The 17,931-nt window shown below is 46.2% G+C and overlaps 1 protein-coding gene across 2 annotated transcripts in view; it reads left to right on the forward strand.

Moving 5' to 3' along the window:
* Positions 1–4,302: 4,302 nt before the first annotated feature.
* The window catches only part of CPLX2 (complexin 2), an 89,122-nt gene continuing 75,493 nt past the window's right edge, over positions 4,303–17,931 (forward strand). For both annotated transcript variants that reach the window (XM_035290543.2, XM_035290544.2), the window contains exon 1: positions 4,303–4,553. The gene's annotated coding sequence lies outside the window, so the exon portion shown is untranslated. The remainder of the gene's footprint in view (positions 4,554–17,931) is intronic.

Consider the following 17,931-nt stretch of genomic DNA (forward strand, 5'->3'; position numbering starts at 1 on the left):
AAAATAGGTAAATTCAACGTCAGTAAATTAGCGACTTTTGGTTATCAAAAGACACCACCAACAGAGGGAAAGTAGAAAACCACCTGATGGGAGAAGATATTTGCAATACATATAATCTCAAAGGATCCCTATTCAGAATAATCAAGAAAGAAAAACATGTATCACAATAGAAAAGCTGACCAAAGTCATTAACAGGTACTTCACAAATAATCATTAAACGTGGAAAATTACTTCATTAGTCATTAGGTAAATTAAAATTAGAATAACTAAATATTCATAGAATAGCTAAAATGAAAAACAGACTGATAATATTAAGTATTGGTGAGGAGATGAGCAACTAGAACTTTCATACCCAGCATATAGGATTAAAACTGGTATCCCTTGGCTGGGCACGGTGGCTCACACCTGTAATCCTAGTATTTTGGGAGGCCAAGGCAGGCAGATTGCATGAGCTCAGGAGTTTGAGACCAGCCTGGGAAATATGATGAAACCCCATCTCTATTAACAATACAAAAAAATTAGCCTGGCATGGTGGTGTGTGCCTGTCATCCTAACTACTCAGGAGGCTGAGGCACAAGAATCACTTGAACCTGGGAGGCAGAGGTTATAGTGAGCCAAGATCATGCCACTGTACTCCAGTCTGGGGGACATGGTGAGACTGTCTCAAAAACAAACAAACAAAACACTTGCATCTCCCCTTTGGGAAACTGGGAGTATCCACTAAAGCTAAATATATGCATACTTTACCCAGAAATTCCACTTCTGGGAAAACAACTGACAAGAATGGCTGCATATATGTATCAAAAGTTTTGTACAAAACTTGGAAACAATGAAAAACTCCATCAACAAACTGAGATGTATTCATATAGTGAAGTACTACACAGCATGAAAAATAACATTGCTGACGCAGGCAACAGCACAGATGAATCTCAGAAACATAATACTGAGCAAAAGAAGGAAGCCAAATACGAAAGCGTGTATACTGTATAGTGGGGTGTATTTTATTTTGCTTTTATTTATTATTTTATTTTATTTTATGAGACAGAGTCTTGCTCTATTGCACAGGCTGGAGTGCAATGGTACTATCTCAGCTCACTGCAATGTCCACCTCCCAGGTTGAAATGATTCTCCTGCCTCAGCCTCTCAAGTAGCTGAGACTACAGGCACGTGCCACCCTGCCTGGCTAAATTTTTTGTATTTTTAGTAGAGACAGGGTTTCACCATGTTAGCTAGGATGGTCTCAATCTCCTGACCTCAGGCAATCCACCCACCTTGTCCTCCCAAAGTGCTGGGATTACAGGTATGAGCCACTGCGCCCACCCAGACTTTCAAATCAAGCAGCAAGGTATTGAAGGCTGCCTCTGTCAGAGTACAATCTCAGTCAAATCTCTTGACTTCTTTCTTACTCATTTGTGAAGTGGGGATGAGAGTCATACCTACCTCATAGGGTTAATATATGTCAAGGGCTTTAAAGGTCCCTGATACAATTAAGCCCTCTGTAAGTTAGCCATTACCAGGGTCTGTGTGGACTTCCCTGAGGGATGAAGAGACAGAAGGTAGATTTTAGTTCTTGTGCCAAGACTGTTTCAGTAGCATGGTGATTGCTCTTTAAATCATGGAAACAAATGATGGCATATAATGTTATTGCCACATAATGGAGTTCATCAGGCCCAAAATCCAGGAGCCAAAGACATAAAGTGCATATATACAACAGAGGAAATTTTGACCTAGCTGGGCCTTGGTTGCCTAGGTGCTAATATGCTTTTCTGTGTATTGGAGAAGAAAATTATTACAATTATTCCGCAACCATTTGGAGAACTAAATGCCAGCCTCCCCAAAGTGCTCAGAGATAAGGGGCAATACACTTCAACTTTCCAGAGTCCGTAGTCCAAAGACTTGTGCATTCCTGGATTAAGTGATACTTCTCATCCCTTTGAATTATTGCAGCAGCCTCTAAACTAGACTCCTACCTGTGTCCAATTTTTTTCCTCTTCAACGAATACATCCTGAGCACCTACACTGTCTCAAGTTCTCTACTAGGTGCTAGGGGACAATAAGAACAAGCTCACAGGCATGGTGCACTATTGAAACACTTTACAAATTATAAAATATTGATCCAGTGCTGTTGCTGTGGGGATGATCAGGTGGTGATGGCAGTTGTTAAAGCAGTTGCTCAGGCCAGGTGCGGTGGCTCACGCCTATAATCCCAGCACTTTGGGAGGCCGAGGCAGGTGGATCACGAGGTCAAGAGATCGAGACCATCCTGGTCAACATGGTGAAACCCTGTCTCTACTAAAAATACAAAAATTAGCTGGGCATGATGGTGTGCGCCTGTAGTCCTAGCTACTCGGGAGGCTGAGGCAGGAGAATTGCTTGAATCCAGGAGGTAGAGGTTGCCGTGAGCAGAGATCATGCCATTGCACTCCAGCCTGGGTAACAAGAGTGAAACTCCATCTCAAAAAAAAGCAGTTGTTCAGCAGTGCTCTGTTGCCTATGAAATAGAGGCATGGCAGCCAAGCCTAAACCAATTCCTGCCTAATTTTCCAACCCTTATTCCCTACATCAGCTTTGCAGTCATCCACACCGAACCTATAGCAGTCCCTTCATTTTCACACCCCAACGCTTTTAAATATTTTATTTCCTCTATCTGACATATTCGTCTCCTTTTGTCTGCCTGTAAAACCCCGCTTAATCCTGTAAGGTCCAATTTCACCCTCCTGTAACTCCTCCTAACAGGCAGTGTTCATCCCTTCCATGAGCATTTCTCAGTAAAGGCAGAGATATATCAGAATGACCTAATAATCAACTTCAAATCCCAGGCCCATTCCTGCTCACCAGAAGTTCAGATTCAATATGTTTCAGGCACATAATGAGTAAGAGCTCAGATTTCAAGTCAAAAAAACTCAGGTTAAGCCCCAACTCAGCTGTTTACCAACTCCATGAACTTGGCCATGTTTCTTAACTTCCCTGAGACAGTTTCCTCTGTAAAAAGGGGATAGGAATAAGAAAGAATGTCTAGTTGAGACAAAGAACATAAAACAGTGCCATAACTGACACCTGGGAAGCACTCAACAACTTATCATTGTTATTGAAAAGAGTTCCATTTTATTCTGATTTTGACAGCCTATTCACTTCTTCCCCACCCTAACCCACCCCTCTCCAGCTTGGGAATCACTGCTGAGCATTTATCAAATTGTATTATAATCCAATGTTTGTGTGCCTGGGTCTCCTACTACTGGTAAATTCAGAAGTCATGTCATAGTTCTAGATCACCAACATGTCGCACTGTATCAAGAACAGTGTCAGTATTCACAAGCTGTGTGACCTTGTTCAAGTCTATCTGTCTCTTCTGGCCTCAGTTGATTTGATATAAAATGGGGAGAATAATGCTTACCAGATAATGTCAGAAATATCAAGTGAGATCTTGAATGTGAAATGGCTTTAAATGGTGTATAGGAGTGAATTGCTATGCGTCTGCCATCTGTGATGTAAAGGGGCTATGGTCCAGGAAGGAAAAAAATTAAATGAGCAATAGCATGAAGAAAAGGAAGTTATTTTGACCTCTGCTTCTCATGTGTACATTCATTCAGCAGATATAACTCAACATCTACTGTGTGCTAGTCACCATGCTAGGAGATGAAGATACAGAGAAACATAAAATATGGAACCAGTTTTTATAAGCCTGGAAACTGAGGGTAGAGGTGCATGAGTAACACAATGTGATGAGAAGTGTAGTGGAGGGATGTAAAGGCTGAGGGATCCTAGAGGAGGGAGTAACTGACTGTGACTTGGGGGGCCAGGAGAATTTGGATGCTTGGAAAATGAGGATGTTTTCACTTGCAGATAAAGCAAAAGTAGTAAGGAGGGGAGAAAGTCTCAGCCAAAGGGAAGAGCAGGTGCTAAGGCACTGGGGTGACCCTGTTCAGAATAAGTGGTCCTCTGTCATGATAGGCAGATAGCTTGTCTTGCTAGTGAAAGACTTAAAATACTTCATAAAAAAGTTAGTTTGGAGAGCTTTCTCTGGGACATCGTAAAAGACAGCCTGGAATGAGGTACTAAAGGCAGTCAGCCCAGTGAAGGGAGTTTGCAACAGATCAGGTAGGTAGACCTGCATTTAGTTACTAGTCACAGAAATGGAGAGGGAGAGATATTGAAAAGTCAGGATGCCTTAGCGACAGATCCCTAAGTCTTCGGAACTTCAGGGCAGTACTGCCTGTGTGGGAACTCTCCCATGTCTCCTTGATTTCACGGCCACCTTTGCAGGCGCCCTCTCTCGTCTCGCCGCCAGCCCCCGCCTCCTTTCTCCGTAAGCTTGGGTCTCCCTGGGAGCGGGTCTGCCCTTGGGTGAGGCCTCTGGGCTCTGTGCCCTACAGCTCGGCCGACATTCGGGGCAGACAGAAGCGGGGTTCGGCGCCCCCCGCGTGCACGTGTGCTAGCCCAGGCAGGAGGGAGCGCCTCGGCGGAGGAGTCAAGGAAGAGGGGAGGGAGAAACGCGCCAGAACCTCGGTCCCGGGCGCCCTGGTCGGCCGCGGAGGAGCTGCAGCCTCCAACAGGTTCGTAGAACGCGCGCTCGCTCCCTGTGGCTGAGCCACTGTCCTTCGCGGGAGCGGTTGGCGGAGAGACCCCGGCCACAGGCCCCGCGCTCCAGAGCTCCTAGAAGGCGGCTTCCTCCGGCCTCTCCCCCTCCCTGGAGCTCTCAGCCGCGGGCTGCTCTTCCGGGGCGAGGCAGAGGGCGCCTCGGGCTTCTCGCTTCAGCACCACCTCGGGGACAGCTCCCGCGCCGGGCGGGGGTACGTCCCGGGTCAGCGGGGCTGACACCCGCAGACCGCGGCGGCCCGGAGGGCTCCTCCGCACCCTCCGCCCGGGTTCCGTGCCGCCGCTGAGGACCGTCCCTTGCCCCCGCGCGCCGCTCCCCGCGCCAGCACAGCGGCGGCGGACAGTTCCCTCCGGCTGCACCGCGAACAGCGAACAAAGACTCGGGGCTGGGGCCTGCAGCGCGCTGGGGGGTGGCGTGGGGCCGCACCGATGGGGGAATTTCGGCTTCTCCTAGAGCGATGTCACCGGCGAGCTGGGCGGGGGCCTAGCACAGCCGCGCGTCTCCGGCTTGGGTCTGCCGTCCGCTGAGGCCTGGCCGTGCAATGGCGGGCCCCAGCTAAGAGTGAGCAAGAGGGTGGAGGGGACGCAGGCACAGAAGGGTCCCGACTCCGCTGGGCGGGCTGGGCCCAGGCTGAGCTCCTGGCGGGGAGGAAGGAGTGCGCCGCCCCTTCTTTCCCTCCAGACCCCCACCCCCACCCCAGCTCAGAACCGTGGACTTCCAAGAGCCCAGCACAGAAGCCCGCGGCTGGCAGCTGCAATCACTGACTCCGGCTGTCCCCGGAACATCCCTAGAAAGTGTGAGGCTGAGTTTCCGTAGGGGGAGGGGGCCGAGAAGCCGCGGAGAAGCCTCACGAACGGGGTAGCTCCGGGCTCCCTCTCTCCCTCACGGCCCGGGTCCCGCCCCACCCCCAGAGAAATCCCAGACCGCGGAGAAGGAATGGGGGAGGGGGCGACCCAGACAGCTGGTTGCGAACTCGGCTTAGACCTGGGAGGTTGCATTTAGCAAGAAAAGAAGTTGAGGGCGCCCGTTAAGCCAGGAGGTTCCCAAAAAGGGAAGCCAGTTTTGCGGCAGGAAAGCAGACGTGGAAGAGAAACCTTTTTTTCTCTGAGAGCTGAGGCTGGGAGGGCCCTCAGATCACGTGACACTCTAGATCACTGATTGTCTCCGTGGGAGACCAGACCTAGGGGGCAGGGGTGATTCGCCCAAGGTCACTCAGCAATTTAGTAGCAGAGCTGGGCCTAAAACCCAGGCTTCTTAACTCCTGGGCCTGTTGCATAACATTCATAGAGAACTCTTAAAATCCCAGATGCAAGAACAGCAGAGTGGTTTACTTACTAGCATGTGACCTTGGGGAAGTGACCTTCTGAGACTATCTTCAGCTATTAAAGAGGAATGAGAAGATTAATAATGCCCACTTGGATGAGGATTTAATGAGCTTAGTGACACATAGTAAATGCTTAAAAAATGGTAGATCCCATGGCTGCTGTTATCCTTTCTGTAAGCTTGTACTGGGGACCTATTATATACCAGGCACTGGCTGTGCACTGGGGAGGCAGAGAAGTAACTCGAGGAGGTCACAGGCCAGAAAAGAAAACAAACACTTGCAATATGTTAAGTATCAAGGCAACAGGGCTGTGGGATCTCAGAAGCAGGAGTCATGAACTGTAAGGAAAGACGAAGAAAAGGACTCCAGGCAGATACAGCTGTGTGTCAAGGTCAAGAGATGTGAAGTTCCAGCCACCAAGGCAATGTTACTGTGCCAGAGAGTCCTCAGGATGTGGCCTGAAAAATGAGAGTGGAGAGAAAGGCTGGAACCAGTCTCCAAAGAGCCTTTTATTGATGGAATACTTACGGAATATATTTAGAAAAATAGACAGAATAGTATAATAACCCCCCACATACCCATCATTCAGCTTCAACAGTTGGCCAATTTTGTTTCATTTATACCCACACCCACTCTCATCACACACACCCACATTCACTCTCATCACATGCACACACACACACACACACACACTGACTTATTTGGAAGCAAATCCAAGACATCACATCATTTCATACAGAGGGATTTTAACATCAGTACAACGTCTGCCATTCAGATACTAGACCATCTTGGAAGTCACTAACTCAAATCATGACCTTCTCTCCTCAATCCGTTCTGAACATTTCTGTCCTTTGCAGAATGAGAAGCCACACTATAGTGATGAGCCACATGCATTAAAAGAAATTGTTTCAGAAATAAACAAGGGTTACAACAACCCTCAACAGGTTTTACCATGCCAGAACTGTTCACGTCCACTGCCTACCCTGGGGCGTTAGGCCAATGACTAAAGACAAATCAAACCCCATAGGGAGAAAGTGAGAGCTTCCCTTTCAAAGTAATCTGAATCATGAGCTCCTAAGGCTAGAAAGATTAACATTATGTAAATCATTGATTTGGAAATCATCAAGCCAACCAGCCACATTTTACGAATGAGGAAGAGAGGGGTCAAAAATGGGGAAGAATTGGCCCAAAGTTCCATGGTGCAGAGACCAGAACCAGGATTTTTGAACTCATAAACTTGGGATGCCATTTTCTTCTCTAGGTCAAAGAGGCTGGAAGGAGGAAAAGGAAGGGGGCAAGAAATACCCTTCTTCGTTCTCAAGAAGATGGCAATGTATGACAGTTGGTCTTGGTTTGGTTTTTGAGATTCCTCTGCAAGTTTCTCTTCCATATATATATATATATATATATATTCTAATTACTATAGCTGTGATAGTGATTGCACTATAGTGTAATCACTAAACTGTGATAGTGTAATCACAGCTTACTGCATCCTCAAACTCCTGGGTTTAAGGGGTCCTCTCTCCTCGGCTTCCCAAGTAGCTAAGACTATAGGTGTGTACCACCATGTCCAGCTATTTTTTTATTATTATATTTTATTTTTGTAGAAATGAAGTCCCATTATGTTTGTTGCCCAGGCTGGTCTGAAACTCCTGGGCTCAATTGATCCTCTTCTCTCACTTCCCAAAATGCAGCTGGGATTAAAGACATGAACCATCCCACCTAGCCTCTACCATATACTTTCTAAGTAACCTGATCTTGGTGGCACCTTCTTTCTGGCTGCTGTGCTAACCTCCCAGCTGGCCCCTTAGTTCTCATTAGCAAAAGGCTGCACAGTTAGAAGCCCAGATCTCATTTCCATGGATTTTGCCAGCCTTGCTTGCCTTAACCAGATGTACATAAAGCCTTCCTTTTTCCATTTGCCCCGAATTTGGCTGCACACCTGCCTCAGTTACAGACCTCAGCTCCTTAGAGGTGCTAAATGAGTAGTGTTTGACTCAGGTCCTGGTAGGACTCAGAGTTCTTGTGCCTTTTGGGAACATAAAGTCTCCCTGTTACTGATGAAATGTGATGGCTGTGATGTGTATGTGTGTCCTGACTGGGCTCCGGGACTCTGACTCTGCAAGTCAGACTTTTCAGTCTTTAGGAAATCCTCTGCTTACCAAATGGGGAGGGCAGTATCTCGCAAGTTTCCCCAAGTCTTAGGTAGACAATTGACAGTACGTGAAAGGAGCCCTTAGCATCCTTGGTGAAGGAAAGTCAGCAGAGAACAGCCAGTACAAGTGTCTTGCTTCTGGGAGTGTGATTTCAGTCCAGATATAGGAAAGTGATAAAGATAGTATAGCCCAGCTTATGAAATTATCCCAGCTATCAGACTGGGATGAGACTGACTTAGATGCATTATATTACCTGTAACTATATATTACCAGAATATATAAGATCCCAAAGGGACTTGGTGGACATCTCATCTTCCTTCAAGATGCTTACTCATTGAATGGCTATTCTGTGTCAGGCACGATTCCAAGTGATGGTGATGTAGCAGAACAAGACACTGCTGATCCCTGTTCTCATGTGGCTTACAGACTCACAGTAGGTACAGTCATTGATAACCATTGAAAAGCAAATGTTAAAATAGACAGACAGACGGATAGAGAAGGCCTGTGTGAACTGGTGACACTGAATAACAAGAGTCAGTCATGTGACAACATGGGGCAGCACACTCCAAACAGAGGAAATAGCTCTGGCAGAAGCCCTAATGTGAGCCTCAACTGTAGGGGGACAGATGCGAGGTGGAGTGAAGGGAGAACAGCAGCCGCCAGGGGCAGGGACGGGGCAGGGAGAATCATGCAGGCCCTTGTAGGCCATGGTCAGGATTGAGGCTTTTATTCTAAATGTAATGGATAGTAGCCATATGGCTTTAAGCAGAGGGGTGTTAAAAAAAAACTGGATGTTTTTTAAAAATGCCTCTGTTGCTGTGTGGAGAGTGGATGATAGGGAAGTGCTGGGCTGAGTGTGGGGAGTGGATGATAGGAGGCTGGAAGGGTGAGACACAGCCTCTCCCATGCGGAGGTGGTCAGCATTCAGCTTAGGAGACAATAGGCAAACAAGATCAACCGCAGCCCAAGCTAAGGACTGCCATTGTGAGAAGAGACAAGAAGATTTAAGTCAGCCTAGGAAACATCGGGGAAGGCTTCATGGAGGTGGGCAATGGATGTGGGATCACACCTGGGAAAGGAGAATGGTAAGGCTGCTGCACAGGTGCACCAAGGGGCAGTGTGTGGTAGCTGTGGAGGACATGGCCCAGGAGCCAGGCTGCCTAGGTTCAAATCCCAGCCCTGCCATTGAGAAGCTGTGTGGGTTTAGGCAAGTTGTTTACCCCTGTGTGACTCGATGTCCTCATTCTTAAAGTGGAGATGATGAGAGTCCAAATACTTATTTCAAGGGATTTCTGTGAGAGTTAAACAAGTTAAAATATGTGCAGCACTCAGACATTCCTGGCACTCAGAATGTGCCGTTTGAGTACGAGTATTCTAAATAAAAAAGGAGCAAAATGGAGATGGGCGAGACAGGCGCACATGCCAAGAAGTGTCCACTACAGCCGGGCTCGGGCCTCGAATCCCAGGCCAGAGATGCCTGCCCTGCTCTGTAAGCAATGCGGAGCCATTGAAGACTTTTAAGCAGGGGGTTCAGAGAAGAGAGGATGATAAAATCCAAAGGCCCAGAGAGGGAAGGGAACTAACCCGCAGTCACACAGCCGGTTATTGGCAGGAGTCTCTGTCCTCCAGCTCCTCCACTGAGTTAATATCTGTAGGAGGGCAAAGGCAGTAATATATTTTGGCCCATCATTGCATCCTTGGAGTCTAGAATAATGCCTAGGATGTTCTCGGTAAATATTTGTGGACTACATTGCTGAATCAGTAGCCAAATGGGCCAGGAAACGTCAGAAACCTTGAATCCTCTAGAAGCTCAGTGCTTTCAGGACAATGGAGAAATCACTCTCAGGAAAATAAACCAAACTTTCAGAGGTGTTGACGTGGGGTCTCAAGCCCTTCCAAATCCTAGGCTCTCCTGTGATCAAAGACACCGCTGCCCACGCTTTCCCTGCTGCCCCCTCAATCTGCAACAAGCATTGTTGCATAGGGCTCAGAAGTTAATCTTGGTAAAGTGCCTGGCAGATGAAAACCGTTCCCCAGACATTCAGCATGGTAATTGCCAATGCGGAGAAAATGTGTCTCTACATTTGCAAGAGGCAGGCCTTTGTGTTGCACAAAAAAACAGCCATTAGAATTCCTGTCTCTGACTCCTGGGAAGCTGCAACAGCCAGGCGGGCAAGTAGGGTCTTGCAGTTCAAGCAGCAAATGGCAAGAGGCTCCGAGGAACTCAGCCCTGGTTCTCACAACAGGAACACTTCTGCAGAGCAGGGCATGGGGCCAGACACTTCTCCAACAGGACAGAGCCTCAGCCCTGGCCCTTCCTAGATGGAGGATCTTGGGCAAACTCCACCATGTCTCTGAGCTTCAAATTCATCATCTGTAAAATGGGGGTAATACTACCAGGCCTCACTGGGTCATTTTGCACAATGACAGGCACATAAAAGATGGTCAGCAAATGTGCTTTTTTTTTTGAAAGAAAGAAAGAGAAAGAGAAAGGGGGAGAGAGAACAGGAGTCTTGCTCTATTGCCCAGGCTGGAATGCCATCTAAAAATAGGTATTAAAAACCTCTTTTATGCCGATAATTGTGCTTAACAGAGGAGACAGGAAGGAATAAGGGAAGAAAATAACAAACAGCCAACCAATATTTCATTTAAGTCTGTGAAATTCTGTGCAAATGCTGAAGAGTGATTTACTTCCAATTATGTGGTCACTTTCAAAATAGGTGTAATGTGATACTGAGAAAAATGTGTATTCTGTGGACCTGGGGTGACGAATTCTATAACTAGTCACTGAGTTTACTTGCTCCAGCTCTGAGTTCAAATCATAGATGTCCCTGTTAATTTTCTATCTCATTGATCCATCGAATATTAACAATATGGTGCCAAAGTCTCCCGCTATTATTGTGCGGGAGTCCAAGTCTCTTTATAATTCATTAAGAACTTGTCTTACGTAACTGGGTAATCCTATATTGGGTGCATATATATTTATGATCATTGACTCCTGTTGTTGCATTGATCCTTTTATCATTATGTAATGTCCTTCTTTGTTTCTTTTAGTCTTTGTTACTATTAAAGTCTATTTTGTCAGTCGAAAGTTACAACTCCTGTTTTTGGTTTTTTTTTTTGCTCTCCATTTGATTGGTGAGTCTTCCACCAACCCTTTGTTTTGAGTCTTTGTATGTCCTTGCTTATGAGATGGATCTGGATACAGCGTACCAATGGGTTTTTGACTTTTTATTCAATTTGCGTGTCTGTGTCTTTGATTGGGGCATTTAATCCATTTAAATTTAGGATTAATATTGATATTTGTGAGTTTAATATTGTCATTTAATGCTATCTGGCTATTTGGCCCATTAGTTGATATAGATCCTTCATTATGGAGATACTCTTTACCTTTTGGTTAGTTTTTGGGATGACTGATACTGGTTGTTCCTTTCTATGTATAGTGCTTCTTTCAGAAGCTCTTGTAAAGCAGGCCTGGTGGTGATGAAATCTCTGAGTGCTCGCTTGTTTGTGAAAAATTTTTTTTCCTTCATTTATGAAGCTTAGTTTGGCTGGATATGAGAGTCTGAGTTGAAAATTCTTTTCTTTGAGGATATTGAATATTGACCCCCCACTCTCTTCTAGTTTGTAGGGTTTCTGCTGAGAGATCTGCTATGAGTCTGATAGGCTTCCCTTTATGGGTAACCTGATCTTTCTCTCTAGCTACCCTTAGAATTTTCTCCTTTATTTCAGCCCTGGTGAATCTAATGATTATGTGTCTTGGCGTTGCTGTACTTGAGGAATATCTTTGTGGTATTCTCTGTATTACCTGGAGATGAGTATTGTCCCACCTTACTAGGTTAGGAAAGTTTTCCTGAATAATATCCTGAAGAATATTTGCCAGCTTGGATTCATTCTCTTCATGACATTCAGGTACACCTATCAAATGTAAATTATGTCTTTTCACATAGTCCCATATTTCTTGGAGACTTTGCTCATTCCTTTTTACTCTTTCTTCTCTAATCTTGTCTTCTCATTTCATTTCATTAAGTTGGTCTTCAACCTCTGATATCCTTTCTTCTGCTTGATCAATTCGAGTGTTAAAACCTGTGCATACTTCGTGGCGTTCTCATATTGTATTCTTCAGTTCCATTAATTCACTTATATTCCTCTCTAAATTGTCTATTCTCATTAGGATTTTGTCAAACCTTTTTTCAAGGTTCTTAGTTTCTTTACGTTGGGCTAGAACATGTTCTTTTAACTCACTGAAGTTTCTTATTATCCACCTTCTGAAGCCTGATTCTGTTAATAGAACGCACTCATTCTCCATCATGCCTTGTTCCCCTGTTGATGAGGAACTGTGATCCCCTGTAGAGGGAGAGGCATTCTGATTTTGGGTATTCTCAGCCTGTTTATGCTGGTTTCTTCCCATCATTGTAAATTTATCCACCTGTCATCTTCGTAATTACCATCTTTCAAATTAGGTCTCTGAGTGGACATCCAACTTATTGATCCCCAGCACTGGAATCTGAGCAACCCACTGTGCTGGCTAGAACAGCAGCGTTAAAATTCATGGTGCTTTTCTGTCCGGGAATCTCCGGTCTGGCTTCCTTCTTGAGTCCCTTTTTCAATCAGCTGAATAGGCGACTCTGCCTTCCCAGAGCTCCAAACGTTGACCAAAAAGGGACCTAGTCCCGTTTACTCTGCACCAAGAACCACTGCGCTGAGGTGCCAGCAAAACCGCTGCATCGACCACAAGAGTCACACTGGCGACCTGTGGGGCTCCTCTGCTGGGAATCTCCTGGTCCGTGAGCAACAAAAATTCGTCTGAAAGTGTGGCGTCCTCTCGTTCTCTGCACTTTCACTGGGAGCTACAATCCTGAGCTGCTAGTAATCAGCCATCTTGGATCTCTCTCTTTTTTTTTTTTGAGACAGTCTCACTCTGTCACCCAGGCTGGAGTGCAGGGTTGTGATCTTGGCTGACCACAGCCTCTGCCTCTTGGGTTCAAGCAATTCGCCTGCCTCAGCCTCCCTAGTAGCTGGGATTACAGGCATGTGTCATCATGTCAGGCTAATTTTTGTATTTTTTTAGTTGCATTTTAGGTTTTGGGGTACATGGGCAGAACATGCAAGATCGTTGCATAGGTACACACATGGCAGTGTGTTTTGCTGCCTTCCTCCCCTTCACCCACATTTGACATTTCTCCCCAGGCTATCCCTCCCCAGGTCCCCCCACGCTGTCCCTCCCCTATTCCCCCCAATAGACTCCAGTGTGCAGTACTCCCCTCCCTGTGTCCATGTGTTGTCATTTTTCATCACCTGCCTATGAGTGAGAATATGTGGTATTTCATTTTCTGTTCTTGTGTCAGTTTGCTGAGAATGATGTTCTCCAGATTCATCCATGTCCCTACAAAGGACACGAACTCATCATTTTTGATTGCTGCATAATATTCCATGGTGTATATATGCCACATTTTCCCAGTCCAGTCTATCATTGATGGGCATTTGGGTTGGTTCCAGGTCTTTGCTATTGTAAACAGTGCTGCAATGAACATTCGTGTGCATGTGTCCTTATAGTAGAATGATTTATAGTCCTTTGGATATATACCCAGTAATGGGATTGCTGGGTCAAATGGAGTTTCTATTTCTAAGGCCTTAAGGAATCACCATACTGTTTTCCACAATGGTTGAATTAATTTACACTCCCACCAACAGTGTAAAAGTGTCCCTATTTCTCCGCATCCTCTCCAGCATCTGTTGTCTAGAGATTTTTTAATGATCACCATTCTAACTGGCATGAGATGGTATCTCAATGTGGTTTTGATTTTCATCTCTCTAATGACCAGTGACGATGAGCATTTTTTCATATGATTGTTGGCCTCATGTATGTCTTCCTTTGTAAAGTGTCTGTTCATATCCTTTGCCCATTTTTGAATGCGCTTGTTTGTTTTTTTCCTGTAAATCTGTTTGAGTTCTTTGTAAATTCTGGACATCAGCCCTTTGTCAGATGGGTAAACTGCAAAAATTTTTTCCCATTCTGTTGGTTGCTGATTCACTCTAGTGACTGTTTTTTTTTGCCGTGCAGAAGCTGTGGAATTTGATTAGGTCCCATTTGTCTATTTTGGCTTTTGTTGCCAATGCTTTTGGTGTTTTGGTCATGAAGTCCTTGCCTACTCCTATGTCCTGAATGGTTTTGCTTAGATTTTCTTCTAGGGTTTTTATGGTGCCAGGTCTTATGTTTAAGTCTTTAATCCATCTGGAGTTAATTTTAGTGTAAGGTGTCAGGAAGGGGTCCAGTTTCTGCTTTCTGCACACGGCTATTGTTAAACAGGGAATCCTTTCCCCATTGCTTGTTTTTGTCAGGTTTATCAAAGATTGTATGGTTGTAGATATGTTGTGTTGCCTCCGATGCCTCTGTTCTGTTCCATTGGTCTATATCCTAATTTTTGTATTTTTAACAGAGAGGTGTTTCACCATGTTGGCCAGGTTGGTCTTGAACTCCTGACCTCAGGTAATCCACCTGCCTCGGCCACCACACCCGGCCCAAATGTGCTTTCAATTGTGACAATAACACTGTGGATTAGGGTTATCATCCCATTTCCCAAATGTGAAAACTGAAGCCCAGGGAATGACTCATTGATTCATCAATACTCACTGGGCAGCCGAATGAGCCAATAACTGTTTTAAAGCTGGAGAGACAGTGAAGAGGAAGACAAGGGCCATGCTTTAAGGAGCTTACTTTCTAGTGGGGAGACAGAAACCAGGCAAGTAAACAAAATTATTTCACCAAGTCATATAAATACTAGGAAGTAAAAGGCGGGACTGTACTGAGGAGGATGAGGTTCTTTAAATCCAGGGAAGGCTTCAATGAAGAGGCATTGGGCTGGCACCTGAATTAGAAGAAGGTGCCTGTGGGACAAGTGTGGAGGCAGAAGGAACAGAACATGCAGAGGTCCTAGGGCAAAAACAACCCTGACGAGATTGCAGGACAGAAACCAAGTGAGCACAGAGGAAAGTAGCAGATGGTGGGAGCAGAAAGGCTGTGAGGCTTGGGGTAGGTGAGGCCTTGCAGGCTAGGGGAGTCTCTCTGTGAGACAGAGGAGTGGCATGATCTAAATTGTGCTGAAGTCACTTCCCTCAGTCACACAGCCATTGAGGAGTGGATGGGATGACGCCCATGTCAGAGTGATCCCCTGGGCCCTCCTTCAGGCCACAGTTCCTGCTGCCATCTCTAGAACAGGTCAGCCAAGGGGCAGGCCAAGTGATGCATCTGCAGGACTCACTTGCTGGGAAATAAATCCATCAGTGCTGGAGGCTGTGTGGGCACTGCAGTGCCTTGCAGACAGCATCCTAATCCTGGGAGAATGCAGTGGGAGGGAGATGACTTCAGTCCACCAGGACTAGGGTGGGGCCAGTAAGACACCTGCCCCTGGTGCAAAATTGAAGGGGATGCTGAAAACTTGATCAAGACAAATAACTTTTTATACAATACTTCTTTAAAAAAATTAACGCAAAAACTGATGAATAAAGTACCAACATTTTCAATAAAGACAATACAAAAGAGCAGGGATAAGGGTGAGGAAGGTGAAATGAGTTGTGCATAAGTAGGATCTAATCTCGGCCCTAAGATGTTTACTCAACTGCAGGGACACTGCCTGGGCCAAGCCCTGTTCCCACTAGGAGCCAGTATCCAGAGCCAGTCTGCTCATGGTGAGCTAAAAATAAGAAAGTGTTCCTGGTAGGGGGCCCCAGAGAACACTGCCTGCCTCGGCTGTGGAGACAGAACCCCAGAGAAATTATCACACATGAGGGAGGCGATACTGGGCCTGTGCCCAGTGCTGTGTAGGACCAGACCCACCTCTTGTACGCTTTAGGAGCCTAGTGAGGTGCATTGCATCTCAAGCCTCAATTCCCCATCTTTGAACCCAGAACTAATAAAACGTAGTCACCAGGATTCAGTAAGATACTGGTTGATTTCCTCCAACGCCTGGCTACTCAATGTGTGGTCCACAGGCCGGAAGCATCAACACCACCTGGGAGTTTATCTTAGATGCACTGAATCAGAACCTGCATTTTAACAAGACCCCCCAGTGACTGACACACACATTTAGGTCTGAGAACCTGGTCGATTCTTGGCACATAAAAAATGCTCATTAAATGTTAGTGCTACTCCCCTGACTACCCAACCCTGTTAAATTCTGACTTCAGACGAGAGGAAAAACCCAAGATGTAAGAAGAGATCCTGAGGTGGACACCTCTTGCATTTTAAACCAGTTTTGAAGCCAGGGACCCTGGCCAAGCTCTTTCTATTCTTAACTGTCTGAGCCCTCCATTTTGTTCATATGTAAAGTAAGAATAATAATTATAGGTAGCTTCTATGGTTGATGTAATATTAGGAAAACACTCAGCACAATGCTTGGCACATAGTAATTGATCAGTAAACTCTTGCTGCCGTGGCTGCTGCTGGTGGTGTGTTAATGAATTTCAGCAGAGCACAGAAGACCATATGATGAGATTAAATTAATAACATTCGTATTATTATTTACCATTTGTAAAGCACTTTCGTTGACACAATTTCAGCCAACTCTAACAACCCTTTTGAATAAGCATGAGCTCTATCAATTTTTAGAGAAAAAAAATCTAGACTTAGGGATGAAGTGACTTGTCCAAGTTAAGTACGATTTAAATCCCTGAAGTCTGACACTAAAATCTGTGTCAGCCACAGAGCATCCAACAATAAGCATAAAAAATATCAAAAATGGGATAAGACAACATTAGACTGCAGAGATCCCTTTTTATTTTACAGAAGGGAAAACTGACACCCGTGGAGGGGAAGAAATTTGTGCAAGATCATTCACACAGAGCGTCAGCTCTGGTGTCAGAACCCGGCTCCCAAGGCTTCCCGTGTCCAGACCACCTCCCTTGCCTGGTTGGCCAGCCTCCACATGATGAGCCCAGCAGGCTGCAGGTGGCAGTTTCCCTGGGCAGGTCTGGTGGTCAGGGGACATCCCAGCCCCACCTTCCCTGCTAGCGCAGTCAGAGGAGGAGCTCCCGTTGCCGAGGGGAGGGCAAGGTTGCTAGGACACGGTATGCAAGCAGTCAGGTGGGAGGGGAAGCCTTTGCTGGAACTGGCACTAGGACCTGCCACCGCGATTTTCTTGCAGCTGGGACAGAACCTCCAACTCCACAGGGTGGGTCAGCAGACAAGAGGGTTGACTGCCACAGATGCCCATGTCACCGCTACACGCACATCCAAGCCAGCAGGCTGAGCCCCATTCTCCCTCAGCTCCACACCTCATCAAGCCCTGAGTCTTGCTACCTACTCCTCCTATCTTTACCACCCCAAGCCACTGCCTTAGCACCATTCCCTGTCCCCAGCCTGCTAAGAGCACCCCAGACTCCCCACCCTCATGCTCCCATTCTCATCCCTGAGCCCCTGAGGTGCCCAGAAGGATCTAGGACACAGAGCTGAACCCTGCAATGGCTCCCCATCACCCTCAAGGTGAAACTCAAGCTCCTCTAAGGCCCCTTCTAAACTGGATCTGACAAACTGCCAGTCTCTTTTTTTGCCCTGAGGCTCCAGCCAAGCCACCTTCCTCCCAGTGCCTTGAGTAGACCATGCCTCCTCCGTGTCTTTGCAGATGCTCTCCCTTCTACCTGGAAAGCCCTTCCTTTCCCACTATCCGCTGGGCCTCCACAAATCCTCAGTTCCAGACTCACCTCTTCAGAGAAGCCCTCCCAAATTCTCTAGAGCACCAGAGAGATCAGCACCCTAGAGAAACCTGCATTAGAGGGGGTGGCACATTGTAGCTTAACTATCTGCTTTCCTGCTTGTGTCCCCATTTGGCTGTGAACTTTTTATGTCTCACTCACAG

The sequence above is a fragment of the Callithrix jacchus genome, chromosome 2 (genome assembly GCF_049354715.1).
Source record: "Callithrix jacchus isolate 240 chromosome 2, calJac240_pri, whole genome shotgun sequence".
NCBI classification, from domain to species: domain Eukaryota; kingdom Metazoa; phylum Chordata; class Mammalia; order Primates; family Cebidae; genus Callithrix; species Callithrix jacchus.